Here is a 21,063-nt window from a genome sequence, read left to right as displayed (position 1 = left end):
GGAGTGTGTACTGGGGCCTAACTCATCCTGGCCGGTCCTTCCGGATGTAGCCTTGCTCAAAATCAAGCCTTATACAGGAGTCTTATTCCCCGGGGGCTGGCTCCTCCCAGGCTGATAAAGAGTTTCATCAAGGATGATTCAAGCGGTTGAGATACAAGCTCGGGTGATAGCTAATGAGGCCTCCAGCCCCCAGCTGACCTCACTTTCTGGTTGTTGACAGGTTCAGTCAGGCTGGCCAAATAGCATCCCAACTGGGCCAAGACAAATGAGCTCCAGCTCCTGCACCCCCCGACCTCCTCCCAAACGCCCCCCACCCCGACCCCATGCCTCCTCCAAGTCCTCCTTCTGGATTTGCAGTCCACCTCCCAGCTTCCCCCTGGATCAGCCCCAAGTGGCCTCTCCTTCCACTGGCCTGTAAACGGATGGGGACAGGAAAGCCTAATTCTGGACTCCACGCTGGCACTGCTGGCCAGGCAAGGAGACCTTGGCCCGGGTCCTCCTGGACCCTTCTTCTTTCTTCCTAGACTCTCTCCTTCCCACTCAAAGGGTTTGGGACCTGAGTGGGTGGTTTTGAGTCTTGAGTCTAGTGCATACTTTCAGAAGCATGCAGTAGGCCCCATCCTCGTGTGTTCGGAGAAGACTTTAAGCTAGGCAGGAACACACACACACACACACACACACACACACACACACACACACACACACACACACACACACACACAGAACTGGAAGAGGTCAGAGAGATGGGAAGACAGCTCTGAAGTCTCCATGTGGGTACCAGACCGATGGGACCAGGACGTGATGTGCTCACGGAGACTGCTAGGGTTAAGTGTCGCTTTGGAAACACTACAAGGGATGGAAAGTGCCGGCAGGGTTTGGGAGGACCCCTACCCCCTCTTTATCCCCCCAGCCAAGGCTTGGGGGCCAGCGCTCAAAGCGATGTGCCGCTTGGGCTGTGTCCATATTGGGCTCAAGGCTGAAGCTGAAAAGGCTCCAATTCTCACGGGCCAACTTGGTCGGCAGAATAAGACCCCAGGGCCTCAATAATAATAGCTCCCTCTCCCTGACGGCCGAGGGATGCTTTGCTGTTTCCCAAAGGCCTTTCATATGTATACCGTTGGGTCCTCATGCTGTGCCTGTGGTTACCTATCATTCCGCTTCTCCCGTTGATGGAGGAGGAAACGGCTCCATAAGAGCAGCACGAGGACACACACCGTGGGCCTCCGACCCCAGATCCTTCGCTCCTGCTTTGCCGAAGGAATTTAGTGATACTTGGAAAACACTTTACTGCAACCTGGGGAGGTGAAGACTTAAAGGCCCAACAATGAGGATGACAAAGGCACGGTGACAAAAGTGTGAAGGCCACATATCTCTTAAGAATGTGAAAAAAATTCCTTTACTTTAGCACATTGTACATTTAGCCATTCATTACTGTATGTACTCAGTCCATGGTTGTTGTAAGACATTTTAAAGATACTAATCAGAGGAGTTCCCATCGTGGCGCAGTGGTTAATGAATCCGACTAGGAACCATGAGGTTGCGGGTTCGATGTGGGTTAAGGATCCAGCATTGCCTTGAGCTGTGGTGTAGGTCGAAGATGTGGCTCAGATCCCGCGTTGCTGTGGCCGTAGTGTAGGCCGGTGGCTGCAGCTCCGATTGGACCCCTAGCCTGGGAACCTCCATATGCCATGAGAACGGCCCTAGAAATGGCAAAAAGCCAAAATAAATAAATAAATAAATAAATAAAAATACTAATCACAGAAAAGAAAAAAGCACTAATTATGTTTCCAGCCGCCTTCTGTATGTACATCCATACAAATGTGCGTGTATACCCTGGAGGTTTTCTATTTCTTTATGCATGTAAATATTATATATAAAGGTTACATGTATATTAATCGCATATTAATCTGTATTTCTGCTTAGCTTCTTTTTTACTTAGAAACATAGAAAAATGCTGGAACTATCTTTCCATGACAGGGTCTGGGTTTATCTTATTCTCTAATGACCGCCTCGTGTTCCATTGCATTGATATTATTGGACACTGATCCTGTTTTCACTTTTTTATAATTGCAAATTCTGCTGTAATGAAGCTTCTTATGCACATATCATTGTGCAGCTGTCTATTTCCTTCAGATAAATTCCTGGAAGTGAAATAACTTGGTCAAAACACACCAAGGGTTGCAGTCTATTTTGCCAAAGGGTGTGCCTTTTTAGAGTCCCCCCAGCGGTACGAGGAGGCAGAAGGCTCACTGAGAGTCACAGAGTAGACAGAGGGTCCGAGTGCCAGCCTGCTTAAGGGGACCTGGTGGGACATGAAGTAAAGACTGGACTTTGATTTCCAGGGATTCGAGAGGTACTGAAGTTTTGGAGCAGAGATTGACTTGGCCGGAAGTGGGAAAGGCAGAAGGAAGAACAAATTGGAAGGGGGAGAAGCTGGAATGGCACAGAGCCCTGATGTCGGGGAGGGAAAACAGAGCAGCGACTGTGCAGAGATGGGCTGTGCCATTGGTGGGGGACAGAGCGGGGAGGAGAGAGGAGGAAGGCGGAGGAGGGGAGGAAGAGAGGAGAAGGAGAAAAAGAAGAGGAAGATGAAGACCGAGGGGGGGGGAACAGGAGGAGGAGGGAGAGAGAGGAGGGAAATAAGACAGTTGCAAGTCATGGTGTCTGTGGCGATCACTAAAGATGATACAGAGCTTTAAAAAATGTTTAAATTAAATCATAGTTGATTTACAATGGTGTGCCAGTTTCTGCTGTAGAGCAAAATGACTCGGTCGTGGAGTTCCTGCCGTGGCACTGTAGGTTAAGAATCTGACTCCAGAAGCCCTTGGGTAGCTGGGGAGACGCAGTTCTATCCCCAGCCTGGCACAGTGGGTTAAAGCATCCAGCTTTGCTGCAGCTGCAACTTGGATTCAATCCCTGGCCCGGGAACTTACATATGCCACAGGTGCATCCATTAAAAAATATTATTCTATCATATATATACGTGTGTGTGTGTGTATCTATATCTATATCTATATCTAATTCTTTTGTAAATTCTTTTCCATCATGGTCTATCCCAGGAGAGTGAATATAGTTCCTGGAACTATTTATCAGAAGCTTGTAGCTTGTCCATTCTAAATGTCATAGTTTGTATCTAATAACCCCAGATTCCCAGTCCAACCCTCATCCCCTCACACACACTGGCAACCACAAGTCTGTTCTCTACTGCCTGTGAGTCTGTTTCTGTTTCATAGATATGTTTGCTTGTGCCATATTTTAGATTCCACATATAAGGGATACTGGTGCAAACGCTATGGAAAAGTACGGAGGTTCCTCATAAAACGAAATATAGAACTATCATACAATCTGGCAATCCCACTCCTGGGCATCTATCCAAAAAAACTGTAATTCGAAAGATAAATACACCCCTATGTTTATAGCAGCGCTATTCACAATAGCCAGGACATGGAAACAACCTAAATGTCCATTGACAGATGAATGGATAAAGAAGATCTGATACATATACACAATGAAATACTACGCAGCCATAAAAGAGAACGAATTTGCAGCAACATGGATGAACCTAAAAGTTATTGTACTAAGTGAAATAAGTCAAAGACAAATATCATATGATATCACTTACATGTAGATTCTAATACAAGGATACGTAAGAATTTATTTATAAAACAGAAGCAAAAATTGTCATTCACAGCAACATGGATGCAACTAGAGATCCTCATACGAAGTGAAGTTAGAAAGAGAAAGACAGAGACAAGGCTTTTGAGTCTGAGCATCTAGGACCCTGGGGATGCTAAGGAGGTCAAAGAAAATGCGGGTACATTTCAAGGGAACGTGGCACTTGAGTTGAGGAGCTGGAGTGTAACGACGGTGCAGAGCTGGCCCTCGGGTCGGCTGCGTAGGGCAACGATCTGCTTTCCAGGTAGGTTTGAGCAGCAGCCTCAGGGTCTGTCGTCGAGGCTGGGGAGGCGGGGGTGACAGGGCAAGGAGGGAAGAGCCCTGTGAGAAGAGGGCCAAGGAATACCAACCCTTAAATGGTGATGGGACACAAAAGAGCCAGGGAGGAGCCTCGAGAAGCGTGGGCAGAGAGGAAGGAAGAGAACCGGAGGCGTTCTGCGTGACTGGACCTGAGGAGGCCGAGACGCCTCGAAGAGGAAGGGCAGCAGGTCTGTCGAGGATGCAAAGAGGCCAAAGAGATAAAAGCAGAGAAGGGGCCGTTTGATTTGGAATGAGAGGGGGCATCAGACCCCTTGCCTTGAGTCCAGGTAGAGCTCAGTCTGAGACATTGCTAAGGGTGAAAATGGGAGTGGAGCAAAACAGAGAGTTTACTGGGCCCAGAACGGTGGCAAGAAGGGGCTTCCTGGAAGTTCCCTGGTAGCTCCGCTGATCAAGGATCTGACATTTTCGCTGCTGTGGCTTGGGTCAGGGCTATGGCTCGGGTTGGATTTCTGGGCCTGGAAACTTCCATGCACCATGGGAGTGGCCAAAAAGATTAAATAGCTGGCTTTCACCAGGAAAGTTTCCATGCACCTGGCCTGGCTTGATCTTTTTCCTTTTAGGGCCGTACCTGCGGCATATGGAGGTTCCCTGGCTAGGGATCCAATTGGAGCTGTAGCTGCCGGAACCACAGATGTTATAACCACCAGAACCACAGCAACGCCAGATCTGAGCCATGTCTGTGACCTACACCACAACTCACAGCAACGCCAGATCCTTAACCCACTGAGCGAGGCCAGGGATCGAACCCACAACCTCGTGGTTCCTCGCTGTATTCGTTTCCATTGCTTCACAACAGGAACTCCACGGCCTAGCTTGATATTTTTAAGCCTGATTGGGAGGTGTGGTGGGAACAGTCTTTTTGTGAATTATCTAAATGAAAGCACAGTGTACAGAGAAGGTCCAAAGTCGAACAAGATACACAGCGCATGCTCTGTGGGTGGCAGTGAGACAGTGGTAGCCTCATCAATTTTTTTAAGTAAAACTCCAACCCAGAATAAGAAAAATAACATCTTATTCTCTATCATGGGGAGGGGGTGACATTTCCTTCCTCTGAATTCAACCGAAAGGTAAAATTCTTCTGGTCTGACACAAATACCACCCTCCCTCTTAAAACCTAAAATCTGAATTACAGAAGAATTATTCTCCCAGAGAAGGGGAGCATTTGGTTATAATCTCCAGGTCTTGGCTCTCTCTGAAGGCAGCTCCCGCAGTTCCATTCCCCCCCCTCCATCAGGATCAGAGGGTGGGAGCAACCCGTCCGCTGAATCCCTCTGCTCTTCTTTGCCTCTCCCAAGACTCCATTGAGAGCACACACTAGGCAGAACAAAACAGTGGCAATTGATGACAAATGGACCGAGCTGCCCCCACGTCCCCCTCCTCACTCTCTGTTACCATGGTGACGCCAACCAGCCAAAGCCAAGAGATCAGGAAATATCCATAAAGGACAGTCTGGAGGACACAGGTGTTTGGGGAACTGACAAGATCCTTCCATCTATTGAGGGTGAGAGCGGGGTAGGCAGAACTGGGGGAGATGGGAACTGGGGGCTAAGGTACAAGCAGGTGGGCTTTGTCCTTGGGACTAGAAGCTTTTTTTTTCCCTCTTTTCCCTTTTTTTCCCAGGTACTCTACTGATACATGCTGACACCATACCAATGTTCTATTTTCTTTTCAGTGTTCATTTCTCCTTCTCTCTTCTATATCACCTACAAGTCTGGATAACCACGAAGACGGACAGCTGGAAACACGCTGGAGAAGGCCTGCAAAGAGGCAGAGCGTTAGAAAGAAGGTCAGCAGGACCTGCTTCAACCAGTTTGCAAAGTAGACGGCGAGGCCTCAAATTCCATCACAGGATTCCTCCCACTCTTTCCAGTTGGGACCACAGTGAACATATCCTCTAAATTTAGAGGCAGAAACCATTTCTTTTTCTTTCTTTCTTTTTTTTGTCTTTTTGCCATTTTCTTGGGCTGCTCCCGAGGCATATGGAGGTTTCCAGGCTAGGGGTCCAATCGGAGCTGTAGCTGCCAGCCTACGCCAGAGCCACAGCAACGCCAGATCCGAGCCGCGTCTGCAAACTACACCACAGCTCACGGCAACGCCGGATCCTTAACCCACTGGGCAAGGCCAGGGATCGAACCTGCCACCTCATAGTTCCTGGTCGGATTTGTTAACCGCTGAGCCACGACGGGAACTCCCAGAAACCACTTCTTTAAAAGGGTAGAGACACCAAGTTTGAGGAAGAATAGGAGAAGAGGAGACTTATACTGGGGTTTATTCTGCACTATTATTTGTGTGTATGTGTCACGGGAAGCCAATCATCCAATATTAACTGGAGTTGTCCCACAGCTCAGTGGGTCTGGTGGACACAATTTCCACCAAACAACCATCATCAAACATAAACGTGGGAGGAACGGAGGAAAGAAACTGCTCAGTCACTCTTACTTTAAAGAAGAAAAATCTAAATAACATGCTCCTGCCTGGGTGCTTTGAAACTTGTTCACTTGAATCATTCAAATTCTAGGCATCCATCAGGAGTCCTGTAACCAGCTACTCTCCACAGGCACCCCGCAACAGCTGGAGGACAGATTCAGCCTGTTCCTTTAAGCCTTCAGATCATTGCTTTGTCAATACTGTAGCCATAAAAGTCACCCGGACTTTTGCATTCAATTGCCAAAAATCTATCAGGGCTCATTTCTTATAGAAGGCATTCAAAACATGCTGGTTTACTGAATATTGCGAATGGCTTAACGTCTTACTGTAGCAGAAGTTATAGCTAAATCTCCAGCAATACTTCTCTCCTCCTTGGTTCGCAGCCATGGAATTTAAGTGGAGATAGACTCCACCCAGCTGCAAGTTTGGACCAATCAGAGATTAATTCCAGTCCTCTTGCTACAATGATTGATTCAGGTAAATAAAGTCTGACTGATCAACACATGGACTTTTCCCATCTGGGTCCTGAGGGCAAGTTTGCTAGGACCTCCAAGAGAATTAGCTCTTTTTTTTTTTTTTTTTTTCGTCTTTTTGCTTTTCTAGGGCCGCTCCCGCAGCATATGGAGGTTCCCAGGCTAGGGGTCCAATTGTAGCTGTAGCCGCCAGCCTACCGACCTAGGCCAGAGCCACAGCAATGCGGGATCAGAGCCACGTCTGTGACCTACACCACAGTTCACGGCAACACCAGATCCTTAACCCACTGAGCAAGGCCAGGGATCAAACCTGCAACCTCATAGTTCCTAGTCAGATTCGTTAACCACTGCACCACGACGGGAACTCCGAGAATCAGTTCTTAACTTTGTCATTGAGAGCAACCAAAATGCAACTCCTCCCTACTCCAGGGCAGCATGGTTTGAAGATAAAAATCCTAGAGATTTGGACAGTTTGCCTTCCCAAAGGAAAGTGGCCTGAAGATAAAGGTGGTACCAGTGAGAACAAAGAGTCAAAATAAAACCAGCTCCTTGGTGACTTAATTGGTCTGTTGGATCAAACTAACCCTGAATTCCAGTTTATCCAGTCTTCTTCCAATAGAGTAAGCCCATAAGTCCCTTCTGTTCTTTAAGCCATTTTGAGATGGGCTGTCTTTTTGGGTCTTGTTTATTTTGTTTTCAAAAGAAAGAGTTTTAATAGATGGTTTTAAAATTTTGATTTAATAATAAAGAGTCCTAACAAATATCCTTTGTGACAGGGTCATCTCTTGGATAAGTTTGTTTTTAATGGACAAAAAAGTAAGTTTCAGAGTCCCGGAAACTAAAATAACAAAAGGAATCTCTTGTTTGGAGAGATACAAGCTGGGAATCCACCAAAATGTCTTCTCAGGCTTATACTGTTCAAGGCCAGACATACAATCAACTCTTTTTTTTTTTTTTGCATTTCTTTTTTTTTGGGGGGGGGTTGTTTTTTTTTAGGGCCAAACATGCAGCAGTTTGGCCCCAGTTCCTAGGGTCGAATCAGAGTTAGAGCTGCCCGCTTACCAAAGCCATACGAAAGCCAGATCCAAGCTGCATCTGTGACCTATACCACAGCTCATGGCAACACCAGATCCCCCACTGACTGAGCAAGGCCAGGGATTGAACCCATATCCTCATGGATATTAGTTGGATTTGTATCTGCTGCACTACAGTGGAAACTCCAATCAACTCGTGATAGTTCTTAAAGGACATAGAAAAAGTCAGAGAAAATGGAAAATACTTCGCAGTGCACAGTATGTACTCTGAAAAACAGATCCATCTTTATGTGTAGCTAATGCTAATGTTAAAATGAATTTGCAGAGTTCCCGTCATGGCTCAGTGGAAACAAATCTGACTTGTATCCATGAGGACGCAGGTTTGATCCCTGGCCTCGCTCAGTGGGTTAAGGATCTGGTGTTGCTGTGAGCTGTGGTGTAGGTCACAGACACCACTCAGATCCTGCATTGCTGTGGCTGTGGTATAGGTGGGGGCTGCAGCTCCAATTTGACCCCTAGCCTGGGAACCTCCATATGCCGTGGGTATGGCCCTAAAGAGACAAAAAAAGAATTTGCATTCTGTAAGCATACAATGTGGACCGCTGTGAAGGAGAGACATCAAAGGTGCTTAATCATTCCGGAAAATAACAAGGAGTTTAAAACTGAAATGAAATGTAGATAATTCCAACGCCGGTGGCCGATAAAGTTTTTTTAAGAATTTTTTTTTTTAAGGGCCAGCATCTCCCATCTATTTCTTCTTATTTCTTCCTTCTTCCATGAGGACGTCTGTGTGTCTTGGGTTCACAGAGTTCCAACAAAACGATGCTATGTGCTCTTGTTGACGCCTCTAACTCTGTTAATAGAACTACCATTTTTCTTTGCCAAGTCTCCAAATTTGGAACAACTGTGCTTGTTCCAGACTACTCATTGGGCCCCACATGCAACCTGTGAGCTCTTAAGAATGTCTCATTCTTCTATATCTGGTTTCCTCCTATCCATTGCTACTGCCACCCCCTACTTTAGGTCCTCATTCCTTTCTCAAACAATATCAATTTCTCCTTTATTTATATCCTTTTTAAAATATTTTTTTTTAGGGCTGCACCTGCAGCATATGAAAGTTCCCAGGCTAGCTGTCTAATTGGAGCTATAGCTGCTGGCTTACGCCACAGCGACGTGGGACCCGAGCCGCCTCTGCCACCTACACCACAGCTCACGGCAACGCCTGATCCTTAATCTACTGAGGGAGGCCAGAGATCGAACCCACATCCTTGTGGATACTAATCAGATTCATTACCACTAAGGCACAAAGGGAACTCCTAAATTTATATCCTTATTTCCAGAATTCCCCCCATGCTTTTACATTTTGCCCATCATAAAAAAAACATACTATTTCAATAGAACCTCTTTTTTTTTTTTTTTTTTTCAAATTGAGGTCTTACCTAAGATGGAAAAAAGGAAGTTTATCTGGATACAGCTGGAATAGGGTTGCAGGAACAGGCACTGCATTCCCCCCGCCTATGCCAATCGCTATGGCAATTCCATAGCACTCTAGAGCTGCAGCCTCTCTCCTGCTGCTGCCACAGGTGCTCTCCAGGAAAAGACTGCTGGGTGGATGCAGAGAGCATAGAACTTTGAGATACTAAAGAGGATGGTGTCGCGTCATCGTCACTGGGCTGTAATCGCATCTAGAAACTTGAGGCAACTCTGGATCTCCTCATGTCACCTAAACACACCTCATTTCTGACATGGAGTTTTCGCCTGCAGCTGCTTTTTCTTTTTCCTTTTTCCTTTTTTTTTTTTGTCTTTTTGCCTTTTCTAGGGCCGCTCCTGCGGCATGTGGAGATTCTCAGGCTAGGGGCCGAATTGGAGCCGTAGCCACCGGCGTACGCCAGAGCCACAGCAACGTGGGATCCAAGCCACGTCTGCGACCTACACCACAGCTCGAGGCAATGCTGGATCCTTAACCCACTGAGCAAGGCCAGGGATCGAACCCGCAATCTCATGGTTCCTAGTCGGATTCGTTAACCACTGCACCACGACGGGAACTCCATGCAGCTGCTTTTTCTACAGAGCAAGCTTGTGTCTGGGGCCAGGTTAGGAAATGGTCACCATTCTGTTTGCCACGTTATTCTTGTCTCTTCCTCTCTCTCCCAGGGACCAAAACAATATGATCATACCTCTATAATGGGTAAATGATAGATAGACAGATAAATAGATAAATGATAGATAGCTAGATGAAAGGAGGGAGGGGGAGGAAAAGGAGATATCATTTAAACATAGATATGGATATACCAGAGGGTTTACTGACCCGCCAGTTTCTTAGATCCAGCCAGTCCAGAGTTATTTCTATAATCCATGTCTATAAACTTGTTTTCCAAACTAGGACGTTGCCTTCCATGTTTAATTTATTCCTTCCAATTTCGAGTTAACTGGTTCTCTTGATTCCATCATCAAAGCATTTCTCATTCCCATCACCTTCTGGCCGTCTCCACTGTTCAGCACGCTACTCCAGGCCCCAACATCTAATGCTTGAACTTCTGACAGCTCTGCCTCAAAAATCCATTTAATTCTTCAACTTGAAATTGTTCAGTGGTTTTCCTTGGCCTAAAGACCAAATCCAAACTCCCTCAACTATCTAGTCTTTTCTCTGTAGTGGTTTCCCGTATGGTTGTCTCCCCAGTAGCTCTTTTGAGAACTGGCCAGATCCGCCCATGCCCATTCATGACAGTACAGAGAAGGTGATCCTGTTAGAACTTGAGCCTGCCCTGTGGCCAGAGATGCTTAGTCCTGAGTGGGCATTTGGCCATGAGTGGGTCAATGTGTTTCCTTACCAGGCTCTGTGTGCAATGTTAACCTCAGAGGTGTTTTTGGCTTATGCTGCCTGCTATGCTTTATGGGAACCTACAGTGGGACAGAATGATGGAGCCAGCAAAGGCAGAGTGTTGGGACGCTGACCCAGAGAGAAGGGCCTTGAGCACACTTGAAGCCAAGATCCATCCCTACCCTTCCAGGTGTGTTGCTGAGAGAATCCTTCTTGGATTCCAAGAGCTACACCTGCATTCTTCCCTTCAAGTTCTCTTTTTCTGTGTGCCCATTAGAGTTGGGTTTCTTTATATGCACTTACAAGTCCTAGCTATGCATCCCCCTTACCTCTCAACTCCTTGAGACCAGGTCTGTGTCACAGTCATCTCTGCCATCCTCAGTGCCAATTTATTGCTGGCACTCAATCAACACTTGTTGAATAAATAATTGGTTTGGTACCAAGTGTAAATTTCTAGAGAATAGACTTGCAATTGCCAAGGGGGAGGGGGAGGCAGTGGGATGGATTGGGAGTGTGGGGTTAGTAGGGGCAAACTATTGCATGTGGAGTGGATAAGCAAGGAAGTCTTGCTGTATAGCAAAGGAACTATATCTAGTCACTCGTGATGGAACATGATGGAGGATAATGTGAGAAAAAGAATGTATGTATGTATAACTGGGTCACTTTGCTGTTCAGCAGAAATTGACAGAACATTGTAAATCAACTATAATTTTAAAAAGTTTCTAGCAATCTTCTTTTGGCCACCTTCCTAGCCCAAAGAAAAATTGAATAATAGTTTGAAACTGAATAATAATTTGTAGCTAGCACCTGTTCCTGGAGCAATAGCATCTTTGGAGAAAGTTTCCCGTATCATAGCAACAGTGGTGGGTACCTGCTAGTGCCCACCATAGACATCCACGTGTGTTACTCATTTGACCCTCCCAACAATCTCACAAGGTCATACTATCATTACAACCATCTCTATTTTAATGGATGAACTGGGGCCTGGAGCAAGGAAACAGCATGCCCAAGACAGAATGGTGACGCTGCAACGGCATGGTCAATCCGTCTGCTTGATGGCCTTCTCTTTAGATTTCCTGACCTGATGGACTCTGTTTTTAGAGCAGAAGAAGCCCCAGAGTGTGAGCAGGTATTTAAAAAACCCTGCTCTGGGAGTTCCCCACTGTGGCTCAGCAGGTTACAAACCCGACAAGTATCCAGGAGGATGCAGATTTGATCCCTGGGCTCGCTCAGTGGGTTAAGGATCTGGTGTTGCCCTGAGCTTGTGGTATAGGTCGAAGATGCAACTCAGATCCTGTGATGCTATAGCTGTGGCATATGCTGGCAGCTGCAGCTCTGATTCAACACCTGGGAACTTCTGTATGCTGTAGGTGCGGCCCAAAAAAGCAAAAAAAAAAAAAAATTATATATATATATATATATATATATATATATATATAAATTAAAAAATAAAAATCCCTGCTCCTCTGCCTCCAGTCACTTCTGCCAGGTTGGGGAGGGGGGAACATGCAAACACCTGTAGAGAGGCAAATGGTCATATCCTGAGCCAGACTCAAACCAGATGGCCTTCACTGCCAGCAAAGTAGGATTGCACGGGACAGGGACACGCTTAATCGTCCCAGGGTGTCCCAGGTGTGGGAGACCACACGCCCCTACCCCACTCGTCAGTGAAGTCACCCTCCCAGATCCCAGAAAGGTCATTTTAAGAGCTGGCATTTTGAGGAAGGAGCAGGCAAGCTGAAGGGCCCTCGGGAGGTGGGTACGAAAGAGTTAAGGCCGCAGCTGCTGGCCCCTGCAGCGTGGAGTTATGTTCAAACTGTTCCCACTGGGGACCAAGTCAGCTGTCAGCAGAGAACAAAGAATCCCCCAGAGCCGCTCAAGTTGTGTCGCACCCGGGCAAGCCCTGAGAGCTCCCCCGTTAGGATTTTTCTAAATCAGCCCCATCGAGGCCTGAAGAATAAAGCGAAGGAACAATGAGCAGGCCACATTCACACAGCCCGAGGTCCGGCCGCCCCACCCCCACCCCCTCCCACGGGGCCCCAAAGGCCACTCCATCTCCACAGGGAAAATCATATCACGTCCAAAGCCCCCTGACCGGCTGGGCCGGTGTCCAGAGAACTCAGCGGTGGGGGGAGGCTTTGCCGGGAGGGTTCCAGATGCCCTCGGAGGAGGGGACAGAGGAAGTCCCTCAGGTGTGTGTTTTGCGGGGAGGAAGGAGGGGGCCAGGGCAAGGATGGGGGTGTGTGGCTGCAGGCACAACAGAGACTCCATTTGGGATTTGGGAGCTCAGATTTTGCTGTTCCTGTTTCATTCCATCCAGATCTAGGTGATATAGCATTTTGGGCTGGAATCCTGAAAAGCTCTGCCCTGGTCCCTCAGCCCCAAGGGAACTCCTCTCAGATCATAGCTGAGGCTCCTAATGGGCCCTAGCGCCTGTGGCTGTAGCAACATCACGCAGCAGGGAAAATTTATAGGTTAAAAAAAAAAAATTGGCAGCATGCAGAAGTTCCTGGGCCAGGGATGGAACACAAGCCACAGCAGCAACTGGAGCCACAGCAGGGACAACAATAGATCCTTAACCTGCAGAGCCACCAGGGAACTCCCAGAGAAGATTTACTTTTACAGCCAGAACCTATCACAAGATGTACCTTAAATTCGGAGGTCTGACTTAACCGCCATGGAACTATGCAGAAAGTCACAGCACCGTGAGGGCTGTTAAGTCTGTTCCTTTGTTCAATGTAAATGTTTCAAAAATACCAAATGGGAGTTCCCATCATGGTGCAGCGGAAACGAATCTGACTAGGAACCATAGGTTTCAGGTTCAATTCCTGGCCTTGCTCACTGGGTTAAGGATCCAGCATTGCCATGAGCTATGGTGTAGGTCACAGACGCAGCTCAGATCCTGTGTTGCTGTGGCTATGGTGTAGGCCGGCAACTACAGCTCCTATTTGACCCTTAACTTGGGAACCTCCCATATGCCACAGATGTGACCCTAAAAAGACAAAAAAAAAAAAAAAAAAAAAACCCCAAAAAAACAAAAACCCCCAAACTGGGATATTCCAGAGAAGGGTGGGCTGAAGCCCCTCCAACTCAGCGGGTTTTTGGTTTTCATTCAAACGTGAACACTTTTCCTCTTTTTGCTCCCAACAGCCCGAGCATTGTCCGGCACAGTCTTTCTTCTTTGGGTGTCATGGGATCCCTAACAGGGAAGATTTGGTGGCTGGAGCTCAGCTGGGGGGTTGTGGCTGTCCTCTTCTCTTCCTGTGTCTAGGTCAGCCCCGTGATCTGGGAGTTGTGGCTTTTACGAAGCCACGTGGAACGAGGCATCCGTGGTACCAGGAAGCTTTGTCGGCCTTGTGCTTTCCCATCATGCCTTTCACCAGCTGGACTCACAGGAGATGAACTTGCAACTTCAGGTCTCTGGCACACTTTCCTGAAGGGGGCCGAGGACTCCCAGACCTTCTCTTACAGCTCCAGCCCTGAGTTCTGAAAGGGGAAGGGGGCATAGGGCTGGGCAGCAGAAGAATTCAAATGCTCACTGGTTTTCAGCTGTAGGGGTTCTTCCAGGAAGCTAATCCACAGGCGAACATAACAAATGCATCATAGCTGCAAGATTTGCCCAACAATGTATATCCAAAATGGGACAATCTACCACAGAGTCCAAACTCTGCCGAGACCCTGGTTCTGATAACATCTGCCAGCATGGGACCCCTTTTAAGGGTTAAGCATATCTTCCAATTTATGTCATCACATTTAATCCTCATGAGCCTATTTATTTTATTTTATTTATTTTATTTTTGTCTTTTAGGGCTGCACCCAGGGCATATGGAGGTTCCCGGGCTAGGGGTCGAATCAGAGCTATAGCTGCCAGCCTACCCCGCAGCCACAGCAACGTGGGATCTGAGCTGCATCTGTGACCTACACCACAGCTCACGGCAACGCCAGATCCCCAACCCACTGAGTGAGGCCAGGGATCGAACGTGCAACCTCATGGTTCCTAGTCGGATTCGTTTCCGCTGAGCCACGACGGGAACTCCAGGGCCTATTTTAGAGAGGAGAAAGAGTTCAAAACTCCCTTCAGGCCACACAAGTAGCACAGGGAACAAAATACTGGCAGAGCCAAAGTTTGAGCCCAGCTCTGTCTGCCCTGCAAAGCTCTTGATCACTGAGGTTCCTGGGTCTCTTCTCCTCCATTGAATTCCCTGTCTCAATTTAAAAGTACACTTACCCTTTCTTCTGTTCTCTCTGCTCATGAAGGATGGAACAAAGTGGGAATTACCACCACCAGGGGACGTTCATTGCTGGTAGGACAAAAGGCCTGGTCGCAGGATCCAGCCCAATCAGGTCCAGAGCTAACTTGTCCAACCAGAGGCTGGGCGCCTCGGGCAGATCCCCTACCCTTCCTGAGCCTCAGTCTTTCCATGTAGGAAAGTCTGGAGGCAGTACTGATGTCACTGATATCGTGGGGATTCCAGGGAGAAACCTTAATAGAAATGCCTGATCCATTGTACATACTCTAGAGATGCTAGATTTTTACCTCTTCCCTCCGCAGGCTTAAAGGTAGCTATTAGGTAGCTATTAACTCCCTCCTCAAATCACGCTGCTCCAGATTAAATAACTTCCCAGAAATGCTTCCATGTTTCAACTTTCCATTTTCTTTGCTCTTTTTTTTTTTTTTTTGGACCTTTTTTATTCTCCTTTAGTGACACCTTCTTGAATCCTGGCAAGCAGGCTGCCAAGCAACGTTGCCAAAGATGAATATTCATAAATAGAAAGAGAGAAAGGAAAGAATGATGATGTGGTCAGGCCATGGATTCACTTTAAAACTTGGGAATGAATAAGTAAAGAGAAAAACAAAAAAGATGGGCTTTCAGTACCTTGGGCATAAGGGTCAAATTGTGTTGTTTTCATAATCTGGAAAAGAAGTCTCTTAACTTTTAGCATAAGTGCCTCCAAGCCCATCACCTCTGCTTCTGGATCTGAAAAAGGGCTGAGGCACTGAATGAGGAGGGAGCATGTTAAATACGAGAGCTTCCTCTAATGCTGAAGGCCAAGGGATTGCAAGATGCAGCTGACCAGTCAAGGCCTTCCCGCCCGTCTCCAAAGTAACAGTTTAGAGATCTGAGTTCAATGGATATTCAATATGTCAGGTGAGTGGACTGAATGAGTGATGAATAAATGAATGAATGCCACAGACAACCAAATCCAGACTCTCTCCTCCCCCAACTAATGTTTACCCAATGACATAAAAGTATTCTCAAATCCCCTTTCCCAGCTTTTGTTTTGCAATATCCACTCAGCTCTTGAATGAAACTTTCAAATGGATGTCGGTAGATGCCAAGAAAAGGCATCGAAAAATATTAAGCAGGAGAGCAGAGATGTGACACGATTGACCAGATGCCGGGCGTGTAATAGGACCAGGCCAGGGGGCACGTGTCAAGGCTGGGAAGAAGAATGAACAACCAATCTGAGTAAGATGCGAATTGCTGTGATCCTTTTATGGCGTTCGTGGAGGGCGTCAAGAACTCTGGGGGCAGGTCTGTGCAACGCAATTGAAGGAGCTGGGGCTCCGAGGGTCTGGATTCGCACTTGACCACTCATGAAACAGAAAACCTCAGTTTCCTCACCTATAAAATATGGAAACAAACAAGGCTGTCGGATGAATGGGGTGAAGTAAAACACAAATACGGAGCCTGCTGCAAAGAGACGCTCAGTGGATGGTGGATACTATGGGGCCAACAGAGTGAGGACGAAGCAATAGGCTGAAGAGCCCAGTAGATCCAGGTCACGGTGCAGGAGAGACACGGTCTGTGGCCATCGAGTGATGAGTGATGACATTGAAGCCAATAAGAGAAAGAGAGGAAAGATCTATTAACTCAGGGGACATAGGAAGTGAAAAAGTACCCAGGACGGGAAGAGTGTATTCCGGATGACTTCTAGGATGCTGGCTTAGCCCGAGGAAAGGTCCCTCTGACGGCCACCGTGGCCCCAGGGCCAGGACCATCTGGGTGCAAATTGTGAAATCCTCGACGTCTGTCCTTGCCGGTACTGTCTTCCTGGTCCATGTTTGTTCTAAGTCCCAATTTTGCCCTTATTCCCAGAAGCCAGCAATTTCACACTGTCTCCCTCCTTCCTCCCTGACATAAAAACCACTGTCCACACAGTCATTCGTTCACCTCTGCCAAAACATAGAGGACAGGTGACAATTTAAAATAGAAACCCACCCCACAGTTATTTGACTTTGGAAGCTGATTAAACACGAGAGTTGATTTGACCAACAATTTTGGAACTTTAGTTTGTTCCAAGTATTGAGACAGGCACGGAGAAGCAGAGAGAAATTCTTGGTCCCTTAATAACATGACGTGGAGGAAAGGAATCCTCTTACACTGTTAGTGGGAATGTAAATTGGTGCAGCCACTGTGGAGAACAATATGGAGCTTTCTTAAAAACTAAAATAGAGCCACCATATATGATCCAGCAATCTCACTCCTGGGCATCTATCCTTAGAAAACCATAATTCAAAAAATACACGTACCTCCATGTTCATTGCAGCACTATTTACAACAGCCAAGACATGGAAGGAACCTAAATGTCCACCGACAGAAGAACGGATAAAGAAAATGTGGCACATATACACAAGGAAATACGACTCAGCCATAAAAAAGAACAAAATAATGCCATTTGCAGTAACATGGATGGACCTAGAGATGATCAAACTAAGTGAAATAATTCAAACACAAATATCACATGGTATCACTTATATGTGGAATCTAAAAAAATTATACCAATGGATTTATATACAAAATAGAAATAGACTCACGGACATAGAAAACAAACTTATGGTTACCAAAGAGGGAAATGGAGGGAAGGATAAATTAAGAGCTTGAGATTAACATAAAAATACCACTATATATAAAATAGATCACCAGCAAGGACCTGCTGTACAGCCTAGGGGACTATTTTCAATATTTTGTGATAACCTATAAGAGAAAATAATCTGAAAAAATCTATATATGTATGTATAAATGAATGACTTTGCTGTACACCTAAAACAACCTCGTAAATCAACTATACTTCAATAAAAACAATAAAAAATAATTTAAAAAAACCTTTAAAAAATAAACACTCTATGCTCAGGGCTGGGGGGTGGAGATAAATTGGGAGTATGGGATTAACAGATGCCCACTACCATATATAAAAGAGCTAAACAACAAATATTTACTGTATAGCACAGAGAACAATACAGTAATATCTTATAATAAACTATAAAAAACTATAATCTAATACATTACAATGGCTGGGAGTCTGGGGTTCATAGATGCAAACGATTATATTTGGAGTGGATAAGCAATGAGATCCTGCTGTATAGCACAGGGAACTATATCCAGTCACTTGTGATGGAACATAACAGAGGATAATAGAAAAACAGTGTGTGTGTGTGTGTGTGTGTGTGTGTGTGTGTGTGTGTGTGTGTCTGGATCACTTTGAGTAGAAAATTGACAGAACACTATAAATCAACTATAATGCAAAATATAAAAATCATTTAAAAATAAAATATTTAAAAAAATCTGAAAATAAGTAAAAATTATATATATATATATATATATATATATAAAACTGAATCACTTTGATGTACACCAGAAACTAACAAAACACTGTAAAGCAACTATCCTTCAAAAGAAAGATATAAAAAACACAACGTGCCTATCATGGGAACCGAGCAGCCTCGCTGGTCAGCCTCCCAGAGGCTGACCTTCCGTCATCAGGGAGACCCGCTCCTTTCAAGGGTAAGAAAGGTCTTGTCAGAGCTCCCGTCGTGGCTCAGTGGGTAACGAATCCTACTAGGAACCATGAGGTTGTGGGTTCGATCCCTGGCATCGCTCAGTGGGTTAAGGATCCGGCATTGCCGTGAGCTGTGGTGTAGGTCGCAGATGCAGCTCAGATCCTGCGTTGCTGTGGCTCTGGTGTAGGCCGGCAGCTACAGCTCCAATTAGACCCCTAGCCTGGGAACCTCCATATACCACAGGAGCAGCTGTAGAAAAGGCAAAAAGACCAAAAAAAACAAAAACAAAAAAAGACAGGTCCTGTCCACAGCCCCCGCGGTGGAGCCCTCTGCACACACCATCCTGCGGGGAGCAGAGCAGTTCTCCCAGCGCCCCGTCTCACTGCAGAGGGGAACTGCGGTGGAGAAGAAGCAGGAGGGGTAGGAAGTCCATGGATTGGGAAGCAGAAGACTCTGTTTCTCTTCCGCACCTGTTCTACGACCTTGAGTAAATCATCTCCACACTCTCTGCTTCAATGTCTCTTTACAAAAGCCAAGGGGCTCTTCTGGCTCCAATATTCTAGGAATGAAATGTGATGGCAAATCATATTTTTGGCTCAGAGGACCACACATACGCATGCACACATGTGTATGTACATGTGTGTATATGTGTGCATTAACTGCCCCATTTAGTTATCTATGCACACAATACATATATATGTATGTATATACATGTATGTATATACATGTATGTATATACATATACATGTATGTATATACATATACATGTATGTATCTACATGTACATGTATGTATATACATATATACATATACGTGTATGTATATACATGTACATGTATGTATATACATATATACATATACGTGTATGTATATACATGTACATGTATGTATATACATATATACACATATACGTGTATGTATATACATATATACACATGTACATGTATGTATATACATATACATGTGGGTTATAATATTTTATTTGTTTTTATTTTTTATTTTTTGTCTTTTTCTAGGGCCGCACCCACAGCATATGGAGGTTCCCAGGCTAGGGGTCTAATCAGAACTGTAGCTGCCGGCCTACACCAGAGCCACAACAGTGCCAGAACCGAGCCGCGTCTGCGACCTACACCACAGCTCACGGCAATGCCGGATCCTTAACCTGCTGAGCGAGGCCAGGGATCGAACCTGCAACCTCATGGTTCCTAGTCGAATTCGTTAACCACTGAGCCACGAAGGGAACTCCTAGGGTTATAATATTTTAAAAAGTAAAGTGGTCGTTGGAGGCAATATGAGCAGGAGGGAATACAGACTTTAAAATACAGACATGGGGGAGTTCCCATCGTGGCTCAGTGGTTAACGAATCCGACTAGGAACCATGAGGTTGCGGGTTCGATCCCTGGCCTCGCTGAGCGGGTTAAGGATCCGCCATTGCCGTGAGCTGTGGTGTAGGTTGAACATGCAGCTAGGATCCTGCATTGCTGTGGCTCTGGCCTAGGCCGGCAGCTACAGCTTTGATTCGACCTCTAGCCTGGGAACCTCCATATGCCGTGGGAGTGGCCCAAGAAAATGGTAAAAAGACAAAAAAAATAAAAATAAAATAAAAAAAAATAAAGTACAGACATGTTCAGGGAGTTCCCATCATGGTTCAGCAGTTAATGAACCTGACTAGCATCCATGAGGACACAGGTTAGATCCCTGGCCTTGCTCAGTGGGTTAAGGATCCAGTGCAGGTTGCAGATGCGGCTCAGATCCTGCATTGCTGTGGTTGTGGTGTAGGCCGGTGGCTATAGCTCCGATTGGACCCCTAGCCTGGGAACCTCCATATGCCGTGGGTGTGGCCCTAAACACACACACACACACACACACACACAGACACAAATACAGACATGCTTTGTTAAAAACCAGTGTTCTTAATCACAGAATATCTTCTTCCTAAAAAAAAAAAAAAAAAAAAAAATACCCACAGTTCAGTTCAGAGTCGGGAACAGGTCTGCTGCTCTTTGGACGGTGTCCTCACAGAGCTGGGCCCGCAGGGGGATGGGGACCTGAATGATTTCCCGGCTCCAGTCTGAAGGGCTGGTGACGCTCCCCCCGGCTTGCTACCCCTGCAGGTACTCATCGCCGCTGTGGGCACTAGGACAGTGCTTTTGATTCTGCATGGCCTGAGGGGACGTGTTGCCTTTACATAAAAGGGTAAAATGAGTGAACTGTTGAACTTTAATATCAAAATAAATGATAATGACAATGATGAATGATAATGTAGCTGTCTCCAGACAGTGAACAAAGCATCCTGGAAGGACCTTGTGTTCCTTGTGCCAGAGAAGAACTGGTTTGTGCCAGCATCGTTCTCAGGCTCACAGAATGTCTAGGTTGGATGGGACCTGAATGTTTATTCACTCCCATCGCCCCTGATACTATGCCTCCTAAACTATGCCCACAGGTCTTCCTGCCGCTTCTGTCTGCACGCTGTTGAAGGTGTTTAGACATTGAAAACCCAAAGTTTTAAGGTGTGAGTTAAGGTGGGGG

General features: G+C 46.2%; 1 protein-coding gene across 6 annotated transcripts in view; it reads right to left on the bottom strand.

The window, feature by feature from the left end:
- The window catches only part of LOC102165318, a 381,153-nt gene that overhangs the window by 3,592 nt on the left and 356,498 nt on the right, over positions 1-21,063 (bottom strand). For 5 of the 6 annotated variants that reach the window (XR_002337031.1, XR_002337032.1, XR_002337036.1 and 2 more), the window contains one exon: positions 5,647-5,753. The exons of the other annotated variant lie outside the window; for it this stretch is intronic. The gene's annotated coding sequence lies outside the window, so the exon portion shown is untranslated. The remainder of the gene's footprint in view (positions 1-5,646; positions 5,754-21,063) is intronic. 6 annotated transcript variants of the gene reach the window in all.

The sequence above is a fragment of the Sus scrofa genome, chromosome 12 (genome assembly GCF_000003025.6).
Source record: "Sus scrofa isolate TJ Tabasco breed Duroc chromosome 12, Sscrofa11.1, whole genome shotgun sequence".
NCBI lineage: Eukaryota > Metazoa > Chordata > Mammalia > Artiodactyla > Suidae > Sus > Sus scrofa.
Note: the sequence above shows the minus strand (reverse complement) of the source record. Positions and strands in the feature narration are given on the sequence as shown.